This window comes from Phocoena sinus, chromosome 2 (assembly GCF_008692025.1).
Source record: "Phocoena sinus isolate mPhoSin1 chromosome 2, mPhoSin1.pri, whole genome shotgun sequence".
In the NCBI taxonomy this organism is placed as follows: Eukaryota; Metazoa; Chordata; class Mammalia; order Artiodactyla; family Phocoenidae; genus Phocoena; species Phocoena sinus.
This window is the reverse complement of record NC_045764.1, coordinates 97073592-97088639: the sequence shown is the minus strand read 5'-3', so window position 1 is coordinate 97088639 and position 15048 is coordinate 97073592. Positions and strand designations below refer to the sequence as shown.

At 38.4% G+C, this 15048-nt stretch overlaps 1 protein-coding gene across 1 annotated transcript in view; it reads left to right on the top strand.

Annotated features, from left to right (window-relative positions):
- Window positions 1–5270, top strand: part of C2H15orf41 (chromosome 2 C15orf41 homolog) — a 237149-nt gene extending 231879 nt beyond the window's left edge. The window contains exon 15 of the transcript XR_004348728.1: window positions 5236–5270. The gene's annotated coding sequence lies outside the window, so the exon portion shown is untranslated. The remainder of the gene's footprint in view (window positions 1–5235) is intronic.
- The last annotated feature ends 9778 nt before the right edge of the window (window positions 5271–15048 follow it).

Here is a 15048-nt window from a genome sequence, read left to right as displayed (position 1 = left end):
CTATGTTTTCTGAAAACTGAAATACAATTTTAAAAATAAATATTAAAATGTTTAAATGCATACCAATCATGAAAATTAAATTGTAGTGTCATTTGCCCAGACTAACCTGTGATCAACACCCAGAGAATGTCTTTTCATAGTTGGTTAGTAGCATCTCATGAAACGCTGGCAGAGTAGATACCAAGCCATGCATGTCAGGGGCTCCTTCCACCCCTCCAACCTCAACTGTGGAGTAAGAGCAACTGAAAGGAAACTGATGGTGTGCACTGCAAACTCTCATGGTGCCCTCAGTGGCCCCTACTCTTGCTGATGCGTTGCATAAGTTATGAAAGGGAGACTTGAAGAGCAAAAATACTATCATCCCTTTTTACTCACAAACAGTAAAAGTTCGGCGGAACAGAAGTAACAGCCCTTGAGAATAACTTTGCAATGGGCCCATTTTAGCGCAGCAGGCTGTGTGGTCTAAAGATAATCTAGACGCCTTCATTAACTGAACTTGAAAATTTCAACTGAATTTGCATCGGACTCAACCTGGCATCGTATCTTGTTAAAAACATGAAGACTGATACAAACTGTCCTGAAATGGCTTGATCTGGTTATTGCCTAAAATTGATCTATGTCTGCAACTCTTTGAAGTCAAATTAACACAGAATCACCAAAATAGTCACTTCATTCATTCTAACTAGCACATAAGCATTGGTTGATATAGCTGGAGATATGATGAAGAAGGGTATCTGTAGGAACCATAACTCCCCATGTGCTGGAGGCTCACCAAAGACAGTCTGATTGACCCTCCCCATCTTGGGTGGGGAGTCCAATGTTACCACCTAGTATGATTCTGGGATCAATTCCAAAGCAGCCAATAGGCTCTCAGAATGAAAATCCATATAGGGAGTGATCTGTTCTGGGTGCCTATAAGAGAGAGAAGGGCTATGCAGCAAACAAAATTTATTGCCTACCCACAGACACATACACACACGCACCCCTTTATCTTTTCTAGCAAAATACAATTTTTATCAAGAACTGGAGGAAGATGCTTTATCCCAGTACACGGTGAACTGGTCCAATAATGAGCATGCAACACCACTGTAACCAGTGAGCAGTGAGGAGACACGTACTGTGAGGTTTCAGAGAAAACTTTTCTTCCCTGATAAAAGGAAAGCCCATTTTCTGCCATCACTTTCCTTTTGGTATAAGGGTGGGATGGTTGGAGCTTCAGTAGCCATCTTGTGACTGTGAGCAAAAGGCTAAGAAACCACCAGAGACAGAAGTAATGGAGTCATTGAGTCTGGGTCACTGCCAAAGTCCTCTTGTTTCAACAATCACCCCTTAGGTGTTCTGTTACTTTCACCCAAAAGCATTCCTAACTGACGGATCTTTTGAATTCCTAGAACAGGATTCTTGGTGATTTCTTATATGCACAGTGGGAGGATTTGAATAAAATACCTAACAAAGTTACTGGTTGCTCAAGACATACCCAGAAACACTGATCCCTAAGCAGTATGAAACTCTAAGAGGGCTAGGATGGAAGCTACTTGCCCTCAGAGAGGAGATGAACCCAGCAATTTATTCTGCAGCACCCCCATCAAATTCATTATTTTGTAGAACTCTGAAAATATGTCAGGTGTCTATGCCAGAACTGAAATCTCCAGGGACATCATTGTCAATACTGAGATCAAGATGGAAACTGTTATAGAGAGCAAAGGGCCCCCGCAGAGAACTGTGGGTAGAAACTTAGCCAGATAGACAATCATTTGGGGATAACCTTTCCCATCTCCCTCTCCATTCCACACCCCCATAAAACAACAGCATTTTCACTGGATTATTCTATTGAACATCTTAGCCAAATTTCTCTTTCTGTCTTTGCCAGCACATCTAAAATGTTTATAATGACAAGGATTGCACCTACTATGCAACACACATCTAATTAATCTAATTAATACATATCTAATTCAAACAGGTATGACTACCTACAAAAGAGAAGGTATAGCCTAGTCATGAAGCCTAGCAGCACCAGCACCAGATGCCTGGGTTCCAATCAGAACCAAGTCTCATGAACCTTCTGAATCAGCAAATTCCTTAGGCTCCTGGTACCCCGACTGCCTCATCTGTAACAATGGTGGTAATAAGTTCCTCCTGCATAGGAGTTGTAAAACGTTAAAGCATTATATATATGTCAAGTACTTGTAACAGATCTTGGCTACTAGTATATACTCAATAAATGTTAGCTATCATTATTACCCCTTTTCTAGATGAGGTCGTTGAGGCTCGCAGAAGTTAAGTAACTAGTTCAAGGTTTTCCAGCAAGTAAGTAATAAGGCTGTCTCAAAATGTCTAATTTAAATAAGGTGGTTATAATTTATCTTTTATGTTATTTTTGGAAATATGATAAACATTGCTAGCACTCACCAATATTATCCTTGACCTCCTGAATGTACAGGAGACTATACTTTCCAGCCCCTTCGTGATTACACAGGGCCAATTCTGGCTAATGAAGTGTGAGTGGATAAGACCTCTGTCAGTGAGGCAGTGAAAAGCCTGCAGGATTCTCCATTCTCTCTCTTCCCCTACTGTACCACCCAACCAAATTTGAGTCTCTACCCTCGTGAGCTCTGAGAGATTAAACAGAGCAACCTACACACCAGCACCACCACCACCACCCAATAGGGGCCAGAAGTAAACTTTTATGTGTTTATCTACTAAGATTTGGGGGTTGTTACCACAGTACCATCCTAGCCTATCTCAATAAGTAGAGTAAAATGTCCAAATATTGTAAAAAAAAAAAAAAAGAAAGAAAAGAGTATTGACTTAATATTCTATTTAATTAACGTTATCCCAGTGGCTCATTGGCAATCCCTCTTGGTAATTTTTTTTTTTTTGGTTCTTCTGACATTATAACAGTGTTATAATGAGCCATAAGGAAAAGTTCATGAACATTGTTCTATAGCTTAATTTTCTGTTGCATGTAGTAATCATGCGGCAAACCTATAGGATAAAAAATTATGAGTGTTGGGCTTCCCTAGTGGCGCAGTGGTTGAGAGTCCGCCTGCCGATGCAGGGGACACGGGCTCGTGTCCCGGTCCGGAAAGATCCCACGTGCTGCAGAGTGGCTGGGCCCGTGAGCCATGGCCACTGAGCCTGCGCGTCCAGAGCCTGTGCTCCGCAACGGGAGAGGCCACAACAGTGAGAGGCCCGCGTACCACAAAAAAAAAAAAAAAAAATTATGAATGTTGTAACTAACATAGTTCATAATTTTAGCCTTAATGTTATTGCTGCTTCACATTTTTTTAGGATATCAGAGAAAAATCTATTATAAAAATTATCATGGCCTTTTGGGTTTTTGAAAGGCATTTTAGCTAATAACCCTGCATGTAAGCAATCTTCAAGTAGGCATAAACAAATTGGTTTTATTTCTCCCAGACCTAGAACATACAAATTTGAATCTTAAAAATCGATTAATCTCCTAAAGACATGGTTAAGAAAATGAACATAATGAGCATAAAACACAGACTGGGATAAAATATTTGTGAATCCTATCTAATAAGAACTTGTATCCAGAATATTTTTAAAACTCTGAAAACAATAATAAAAAAACAAACAACTCAATAAAAAAAAATCAGGAAAATATTTGAACAGTCATTTCACCAATGAAGGACTATGCCATGCGAGCACATGGAAAGATGTTCAGCATCATTAATCATTAGGAAAATACAAATTAAAATCACAATGATACACCACTACACACCTACTGAAATAGCTCAGGTTAAAAAATTGACATTACCAAATGTTGAGAGAAGATGTGGAGCAACTGAAACTCTCACACATTGCTTGCTGGTGGAAATGCAAAATGGTATAGCCTCTTGGTTAAAAAACTCGGCAGTTCTTATAACATTAAATACATTCCATATAACCCAGCAATTTACCCAAGGGAAATGAAATGTTTTCATTTAAAAAACCTCTCCAGGGCTTTCCTGGTGGCGCAGTGGTTTAGAGTCCGCCTGCCGATGCAGGGGACACGGGTTTGTGCCCCGGTCCGGGAAGATCCCACATGCCGCGGAGCGGCTGGGCCTGTGAGCCATGGCCGCTGAGCCTGCGTGTCCGGAGCCTGTTGCTCCGCAACGGGAGAGGCCACAACAGTGAGAGGCCCGTGTACTGCAAAAAAAAAAAAAAAAACCTCTCCAGGAACAGTTACAGTAATGGTATTTATAATTGCCAAAAGCTGGCAACAAGCCAAATGTCCACCAACTTATGAATAGGTAAACAAAGTGTGGTACATCCATACAATGGAATACTGATCAGCAATAAATAGGAACCAACAAAAGATACTCACCACACATTAAAAAATTTCAAAAGAGTAATGCTGAGTAAAGAAGCCAGACTTAAAGGACTATATACTGTATATGCCATTTTTATAATATTCTAGAAAAGTCAAAACTATAGGGACAGAAATCAAAGAAGTGATTGCCAGGGATTAAAGTAGAGGGGAGGAAATTGACTATCTCTGTCTTAATCCTGGTGGTTGCACACTGTATATACATTTGTCAAAAATCATAGAACTCTGCACCAAAAAACTCTGTAAATTATACCTCAATAAACAACAAAAGCATATAAATGTAAATTTTTTTAAATGGATAATAATTTCAAATGAGTTTGTTCTTCAAATGTTGGGAATGTTTTGACAATTTATAAGTTAAACTTTTCCCTGATTCCATTTACTATCTATAAAATAATAATATATTAACTTATCTATATTAACTCTGCTTGAAATATGTATATGTTGTTTAAAGTCAAAATTTAGAAGAGTAAATCGTATTCAAGCGAAAAGGAAAAATATATCTTGCTTCACTGCCTTGGACAAAATATTCATTCAACACAACTCAACAAATATTTATTTGGCATATATTGTTTCAGTATCTGTAAAATAGGCAGCTTTGCAAATTTTAAAGGCCCCTAATAACCATATTATGTCCCCAAATCTTCATTACTTCAAAGCACGTTAGAAAAGGCCTTGATGATATTGTTTATGTACAGAATCCCATTTCTATCTTACAATAACACCTGGTTTGTAATAAGCGAATATTGTGTTTGTTATTTTATTATTTAAATTTCTTCCACTCACCATTATGCAAATGTAGTAATATCTGTGGTAGTTGCCTTTGTTAATTGCCTACCCACCAGACAGTCACCACACCACCAACCCCAGCATTTCTTTTGCTTGTGTCCACTGTTCCCTAGGCTGTATACTTCCTCAGAGGAAGAGAACCCCAGCCACAACCCTAAGAGGCACATCATGATTGCTCTAAGCCACTCACAGCACCTCCCTTCTCTTACCAGTGACTGGTATAGGCGTAGACATATGATGCAATTGGACCAAAAATAGTTGCGAGAAAGTCTGCTGAAAGGCTTCTGGAAAAGGCCTTCTTTGCTGATCAAGAATCACAAAAGAAATAGTCCCTCTTCTGCTGGTTGTAGTTGTATCTGGATGGGATGCATGAACTGCTGTGGCCATCTGGCAACCAGGAGCAGTGCTAGACTGCAGACAAGCCAGCTCCCTGAGGATGAGGAGGCAGAAACATGGGAAAAGCCTGACTGAGGACATCAATCACTGAGTCCCTGAATTGGAATTGCCACATCTCCTGTTATCTCAGTAATAAATTTTCTTTACTTTTTAAGCCAGTTGAGTCAAGCTTTTCTGTATTTGGAGCCAAGAATGCCATAAGCAAATACACTGTTACTTACAGCAAATATACTGTTTCCCATTGCGGTGGGGAAGGGAAGCTGAGATCACAGAAAAGGAAGCAGGACATCCCCCATTTATTTTCTGGATCTCGAGGATCTAGAACAGTATTTATTTTAGTGATTAAAAATATGGATAAAATACTAATCTTAAATGCTGATAAAAGAGGAAACTGGACATGGGATAAATGGATACTCTGTACTATCTTCACAATTTTTCTATAAATCTAAAACTATTAGAAAATAAAGTTCATTTGAAAATAGGGATAAAAATAACAGTAGATAAAACAAAGAAAGTGAGCCTTTAAAAGTGAAATTACTTTGAATAGTGGTTCTTCACAGGTGAGCAACTTTTATGGCAAAACCTCTTCACTTCTACAGTCATTTCCATGCATCTTCCTACAGAGTGAAGGCACTTCCTGAAAATACGTAAAGGAACAGGAATTACTGTGTCTATTATTGATAGATAACAGCCACACTAGAGGCGTGAAGTGACCTGCTGGAGGTCACACACTAACAAGGGACAAAGCCAAGAACAGACCTTGCCTCCCATGAAGGCAGCTTTGCTTTTTCTTCTCTTCCTCTACTTGAATGGCAAGACCCACTTCCAGAAACTTATGGAAAAAGGAAATTTTCAATTCGGAGAAAGCTATTCAGACAATCTACACACACAGTGATAATTCAAATGCTATGAGGTGAAGAACATACTTTTTTTCTTTTAATTTTAAAAAGAACATAACTGGAAAAACAATTCATTGAGCAAACTGCTACCCCAAACACCCCAAAACACCTTGACTTTCACCAAACCTTAGCAACTTACAGGACAATTCAATAAGAAGAAGATGCCCTTTATACTCCTCTATTTCTTTAACAAAGCTAATCATATTTATTAGAATAAATTTATAAACAATAGGCAAAATACATATGTCTCTTTCAACTAGTCTCTTCAATATAAAACATTCTTGTTCTGAAAGCCAAATTTCTCTACATAACTTATAAGTAAGGCAAAGTATGAGCTGAACATTATCCAGTGGAAGTATATCTGAATCACTGATAGACTGTATAAAAACCTTGCCTAGTGTCATACTGGAAAACCAAAGCTCTGAAACGTACACAATATTGTAAATCAATCATATATCAATTTAAAAAAAGAAAACCAAGGCTCCTTTGATTTAAGAAAAAAAAAAAGCAAAGGCTATTACATCCAGCAGGAGGGTATGAAGAAAATTAAGTCTGTAATATTAATAACTTCACTCAACAAAAAAAGTAGTAGAACATACCAGAGACTATAGAGCATTCTCCCTGCTTTTCAAGGACAGACACCAGCAGCAAAACTGGTCTATTCCCCACCAAGTACATCAATGGAAGATTGATCAGTGACAGCGAAGAGAGGTTTGCTATTGACACAAGTCATGGCTCATGATTAGGCCAGTGGATTCAAGAGCAAGAGGCATTCATCCCAGAGGCTATGTAGGAAAAGTATATCAGAACCTCTATTTTCCAATTGCAACAAAGAAAAACTTAATTGTACTAATATTGTTTACTAATTTTACCAATATTATTCGATATTTTACAATATAGATAAACAATATGTAAGTAAATATACAGAGTTTAAGAGTGTGTGTACAATTCTTTTCCCTGACAGCAGTATGTGATCAATAACACCAAGGATCTACAGGTACCGCCTATGAGTGTCCACAGTCATTGAATACAAATTACACACTGATTTTGACATGTCTCTCCAAATATATTGATCTGTTACGCTTAAGTACTTCTAAGGGGCATACTTAATTTTCAAATGTTTGGTCTCAATCTGGCAGTAACAAATAGGCTAGGCACAGTAGTCACAGAAAGCATTCAATAATTGAAGTATGATGTGCCCTTTTACAAATGTCTAGGTTCTGCATTTGGAAAATTAACATACCACACCAGAGAAGAGTAGAAAGAAGCAGCTAACTAACTCAAATTGTTGAATTCGCCACTTTTCAGTTCAGCCAGTCACACTGGGCATTATCCTATCCGCAGGTCAGTAGTGGCACATACTATAATGGAGAAACAGAAAAGAAATAAATAAACCAATAAATGAACATGTTAATTTTCAATAGTGATAAGTGCTATGGAGAAAAGAGAATAGGGAGATGTAACAAAGAGCAACATGGTTGGGAGAGGGGGCATTTTAGATTATATGCCCAAGAAGTTGATTCAGCAAAGACCTGGATGAGAAGGGGCTGAGCATTCCATGCAAAGGGACAGCATGGGTGAAGCCCTAAGACAGGGAAGCCTGTTCTGTTTGAAAATGACAAATAGGCCTGTGGCCAGATATAGTGAGCAGGGAAGGAGAGCGAAGTACATGGACAGAGACAAGACTGTGTGGTGAGGTATTCAGATTTCACTGAGTGCAACTGGAAGCCACTGGAAGATATTAAGCAAAGAAGTGACATGATCTGATTTATATTTTTAAAAGATTACTCTGGCTATATGAGGCAAATAGATTTTAGGGGAAAAGAGAGGAAACAAAGATCAGGCAAGAAGCAGCATTATTCGCAATATTCAAAAGGCAGAAGCAACCCAAGTGTCCATCGATGGATGAATGGATAAGCAGAATGTGATATATACATACAATGGATTCTTATTCAGTCTTACAAAGGAGGGAAATTCTCACCTGGATGAATCTTAAGGACATTATGCTAAGTGAAATAAGCCAGACACAAAAGGTGTTGTGTGATTCCACTTATCTGAGGTACCTAGAATAGTCAAATTCATAGAAACAGAAAGTAGAATGGTGGCTACCAGGGCCTGTAGAAAGGGGAAATGGCAAGTTATTATTGAATGGGTACAGAAGTTCAGTGTGGGAAGATGAAATATTTCTGGAGATGGATGACGGTGATGGTTTCACAGCAGTGTGAATGTACTTAATGCCACTTAAAAGTGGTTGAAATGGTGACTTTTAAGTATATTTACCACAATAAAAAAATTAAGAGGTTACAGAATTATCCTTTCTCTAAGAGCTCCATGATGACCACCACCAAGATAAAGGCTCTGAGAAGTCCTATAATAAATAAACTTCTTTAACTGTTAAAAAAATAAAATAAAAATAAAACAATGGCCCATGTCTGTGGGTCTCTTTCTGTTTTGTTAAAAAATATTAAGAGATTTAAAGAAAATAAAAAAGAAATGATGGTAGCTTGGACTAGAGTGGTAGAAGTGGTTAGATAAGGGGTATAATTGGAGCTAGAACCCAGAGGATTTGTGGATAGACTGGACAAGCAAGGAGGAAGAAAGGTGAGGAGGAAAACAAACTCAGGAATGACTTCTAGGGACTTCTCTGGGGGTCCAGTGGTTAAGACTCCATGCTTCCACTGCAGGGGGCATGGGTTCAATCCCTGGACAGGGAACTAAGATCCCACATGCCATGTGGCATGGCCAAAAATAAAAAAATAAAAAAAAGAATGACTTCTAGGTTTTTGACTTGATCTAGCGGCAGTACCATTCACAGAGCTGAGGAAGCTTGGGGCTTGAGATTATGGTGAACGACGGGATGGAGCAGAAATTTAGAATTCTGCTTTGGATATATTAGGTTTGAGATGCCTAGTAGAATACAACTAAGTGCAGGTGTAAAGTTGACAGTTGAACGTTATATCTGAAGGTGAAAGGGAAGACAGTGCTGGAGAGATGAATCTGGGGGTCATTAGTATATAAAGCCCTAAGCAGAGAGTACAATTAGAGAAGTTGGCCATTATACTTGGCTCAAAAGTTTACAATATATTATATCACCCAAAAAAGTAGCATAGCTTTGAACATAAGATAATTAAATGATTTTTCTTTTTGTGAACAAGAGAAAGTTAAAGTGAGAAGAAAACAAAGTTTTTATGAAGCTCCTGAAAAATGCTCCAGGCTCCCCACTGGAGAGTTGTTACGTATAAATGCTTATGGTCTTTGAGGTCTCTTCCATCTCTTTTATATTTATCAGTACTGCCTTGTAATGCGAACTAACTTTATTATATAGATGTTAGCTTTCCAACTCATATGGAAGATGTCCGAAGGTAGAGAACATATGATAATTATTTGTATCACCCACTATAATTATTGCAATGCCCTGCACATAAAAGAAACCCAACAAATGTGTCGATTATTGGACTCACATCTTAAAGAGACCAGTAAGATCATTCAATAAAGGAAAATGGCAGGATAAAATGTGTCATTGACTCATAGGTACAATTATTGAGCATGCTTTGGAGGAGTAGGGTCCTCCTTTTTTGCCTAAATTGCCTAGAAAAAAAAAAGAAAATAGTCTAAATTATTCAAATGAGATAGCAGATTCAAAGGGTCAGTGCACTTCTTCACTGTCAACTGCATACATCTGGCACAACAGCAGCTTGAAAGGTTACTCATTAGTCAAGTTTTGATTTAATTTAAAAATCTCTGGTCATTGGAAAGTGATGGGCAGGAAAACCTCTATGGATCAACACACTCTGCTACTTCACGGCAAGTCAAATTCAAAACAGGTCAACGACAGCACTCATCCCTCACACTCATTCACTCAACAAACATCCACCATGAGCCAGGTACACATCAGTGAGACTTACCCTCAGTTCTCAAGTAACTCCTAGTTATGTTCACAGTCTAGTTCCCTTGTGTGCAATGAGAAGAAACAGATATTTTCAGGATCCCAATGCCTGTGGACGGTACATAGGGCAAAAGGAAGATTTCCTCCCAACCAGAATGTATTAAGTTGGGCTCTTTTAAATATTACATGATGTAAAATGAATTTCTAGGTAAACAATGTGTTACTAGATGACTAGAAGATTCTTCTAGTCTAAAGATCAGGGTGGTGACCGGATGTCAAAAGCAGCTGCTTTACCAATGGCACTGAAACATCTAGAGAAGGAAGCAGCCTTTCAGAAGGAGAGTGGTCAGACTGGAAGTTGGAGAATGGGGAGTCAGAAGTAGAGAAGCTGGCAATGGGTGGCCAGCACTGCCATGGGCTAGAAGACCAGGTTCCCAGGCTATCAGCCCATCCAGTCTCTGTTTGTGGAGGAGGGTGCCTCAAGTTAGCAAGTCCTTTCAAATTTGACTCACACAGCTAATCTCTCATGTCCTGATTCCATATGTATTAGTGTCTTTCTCATTACAATTTGGATTCTCATTTAGATTTCTCTTTGCTTGTGAGAAAACCAACCTGTCTGGTCTTCTCGTGATTATATTTTAATTAAGTAAATCGGCATTCTGGTTTACATAGGCTCATGTGAGCTGGGTTCATGAAGTCTCTTCACAAGGAACAGATCCATCTCAGGGTGCTGAATACATCAAATTTCAGAGCCTGCAAACCTGAGGGCTCTACTTTCAGTTCATCAAGGGAAGTGCCAGACTGGGAGGCTCTGTGGCAAGCAGCCAGCCAGCCTCCCCATGGGACACCCTAACTATGGCATCATTGCACTTTGAAGCCCCAACAGAACTCCCTGGAAGTTATGTGTGAATCTTACCATGCCCAATTAGTAATATTTCTTCACCTTGAACTCTTTATTCTTCAACAGGTTATTAGAGCTGTTGGGTTTTTGTTTTGTTTTGTTTTGTCAGGTATGAATGAAGGAAAGTGGTCATAATTTTTGATTCACCTTGAGTTTTATTTCCTATGAATCAAGGAAGCATTTCATGCCTGACACACAGATCCTTAGGCCCAGGGTCCCGATTGCTACACATCCGCCTTTAAACTATTGAGAATCATCACTTTCACTCTAAGAACCTGGGAACAAATAACGAAACTTGGTGACATTCCCCCATGCACATGGTTAAAAACAGGAGTAGGCTATCTCTGTACCATAGCTGAGAGGTCATGTAAACATGCTACAGCAGAAACAAACCAGCCTATACCTTTGGATTTGAAAGTGAGTTCTTCTAATGAGACCTGTCAGATACTTGTTAACTGCAACATAAATGCCTTTCGGCTGCTTTTTTTGCTCCTGATTAAAAAGAAAGCAAAACTGTAACACAATTCTTAAACAAAATTTAAATAGTATCATCATGGCTAATGCTTTTTTCACAATTCATTTCATCACTGCAGGCAAATCAGTTCCTCATTCATAAAATCTCTGATTGTCAAAACAATGCACATGATCGTTTATCATATTGTAATATATCTTAGAAAGCAATCATAACATAAGGACTTTCTCTTATTTAAAGGAAAGCCTATTTTGATATATTTTAAAGGCAACCCCTAATTGGCTATTCACTAATTTGTTGCTATGAGCAACAAAATATTTTGTTTTGGAAACTTTCAGGATTTTAGTGGCTGTGTAGTGTGTCTCTGAATATCTGAGCTTTTAATTCCTTTGTTTCTTGGTACTTGTGATACTTCAGATAGGAAAATTAACTTTTTTTATCTAAGCATACTCCTTTTAGAATTTTTTTTAATAATTTATAACATACACGAATCACACGAAACTATGTAGATTATTACTTGGCATAATAGTTAGAATGCCTAGTTGAAACCAATACTAGTTGACTTAACCACAAGAGAATTTTTGACAATGTATTAGTTTCCAAGGACTGCTATAACAAAATACCACAAACTCGGTGGCTTAAAACCACAAAAATATATTATCTCACAGTTCTGAAAGCTAGAAGTCCAAATTCAAGGTGTTGGCAGAGCCATGCTCCCTCTGAAGGCTCTAGGGAAGAATCCTTCCTTGCCTCTTCCAGCTTCTGGTGGTTCCCAGCAATCCATGGCATTCTTTGGATTGTGGATGGATCACTCCAATTCCTGCCTCCCCTGTTACACAGCCTTCTTACTGTGTGTCTGTGTGTCTCTTCTCTTCTTATAACAATGCCAGTAATTGGACTAGGGTCCGCTCTAATTCGGTATGTCTTTATCTCAACTTGCTTATGTCTACAAAGACTCAACTTCCAAATAAGGTCACATTCACAGGTACTGAGGGCTAGGGACAAGGCTAAAAATATAAGTCCAGAGGGCTCAGGTACAGGAACATGTTGGTTGGTACATGCTGCTGAGATGGATGTTGTCTGTGTGAGTCTTTCACTTGTGCATCATATTGTTTACACAACTCCTCCAAGAGTTGCAGGACTGCACATCTGACTGACTGGCCCAACAGTCACACATGCCCAACACTTGACAGCACTGGAGCAGGAAAAGGGAGGCTCTGTCCCCTTCAGCTTCTATAGTGTGAGAAGACACCAGGGTTAGCCCCCCAACAGGGAAGAGGCCATTCCCCAAAAGGAGCCAGATGCCACTAGAAAGGCAGAATGGAGTCTCAGCTGCCAAAAATGAAGGAGCTCTATGTTCCCACTTTCATGGCTGCTTGCAAATCAGGTGTGACCAAAAAGTTGATTCTGCAAATTCACCACAGCTTGTCTGCATAACATCAGGATACACAAGTAATCAGATACACAATCCAAAACACTTATCTAAAACCTTTGGGCCCAAATATATTTCAGAATCCAGAATTTTTCAGATTTTAGAAAGATAATATAGTGTGTATACCACATATTATGTAACATCCCAGCAGGTCATGCAACAGCATCCCATAACCAAATGCATAAATGTTTCTGCAGTGAATTATTTGAATATTCACACTAAATGGTAGAAAAGACCAAAAATAGCCTCATGTGAGTTTAGGTCAGATTTAGGCACTAGATAAGGTTAGGTCAGATCAGGTTTTGCTATCAAATGTTATTTTTAAAAATTGGAGGTTTTGGGGGCTTCCCTGGTGGCACAGTGGTTGAGAGTCCACCTGCCGATGCAGAGGACACGGGTTCGTGCCCCGGTCCGGGAAAGATCCCACATGCCACGGAGCGGCTGGGCCCGTGAGCCATGGCCGCTGAGCCTGCGCATCCGGAGCCTGTGCTCCGCAACAGGAGAGGCCACAACAGTGAGAGGCCCGTGTACCGCAAAAAAAAAAAAAAAAAATGGAGGTTTTTGGAGCATTTTGGATTTCAGAACTACAGATAAGAAATCGTGGACTATACTTTTCCCTGACATTTACAAAGTCATGAAATCTAAGTAAATCTAAATTAGGCCAAACATAAAACATCCTGGGTGTATCTACTATAATCTATAGCCTACATATAGACTCTGTCTATAATCTATAATCTGCTCTATAAACTTTCCATCTATAATATCCTATAATGTACAACTATGTATCATCTCAGCATACAACCAGCATATAAAGTCTTCAGTTGTTGTCATGTGGCCTTGGGCTCACGACGTTACCAAAGGAGGAAAATTAAATCATCAATTAAATTCCTATCTACCATGTTAAAATTTAGAGGCCTACGGTTATTTCCTTATTGGTCTGTGAATTACTATCATTGTCATTTTTTCTCAAACTGTAAAGAAAACAATTATCTCTTTAAGTGATCTTCATCTGCATAGGTAAGAATCCAATTTTACTCTATGAACATGATTGTTACATGGAGGAAGGGAGAGAAATTATTTATGCTCAGTATCAAAATGGTTTGATTTTTCTTGATTTTGCTTTTGTTTTCAATAGTCCATATATTGTTCTGCTCAGAGTATAGCAAGACCCAAACCACAAGGAGAGAATTAGGGTTCCTCTTTGAGATATAAATTTTAACAAAATTATTTTACAATGTGTGAACTGCTGAGAGAAATAAAGAAGACTGAAATAAATGACATATCAGATTCATGGATCAGTAGACCTACTATTATTAAAGTGTCAAATCTCAGTAAATTGAGCTGTAAAGTCAATGCAACCTTAAGCAAAATCTCAGCATTTTTTTTAAAGAAACTGATGTGTTGATTCTGAAATTTATATAGAAATGCAAAGAACCTAGAATAGTCAAGACAGTATGGAAAGTGAAAGACAAAATCAATGGACTGTTCTACCTGATTTCAAGACTTAATATAGAGTTCCAGAACTCAAGACAGTGTGCTAAATAGATCATATAGATCAATGAAACAGACTAGAGAGTTCAGAAATAGACTTACCCATATATGTCAATTGATTTTTGACAAAGATGGTGAGGTGATTCAATGAAGAAAACATAGATATTTTTTAAAATGGTGCTGGAACAAGTATGTTCCTCTAAGAAGGAAATGAATCCAGACCCCTACCTCACACCATATGTGAAAAATGAACTCAAAATGGATCAGAGACCTAACCATAAAAGATAAATTTATAAAATTACTTTTAAAAATAGGAGAAAAAAAGTGTCTGACTTCAGCAAAGATTTCTTAGACAGAACACAAAAAGTATGTCATAAGAGAAATGATAAATTGGATATCATCAAAATTAAATACCTCTGTTCTTTGAAAGAAACCACTAAGAAAATGAA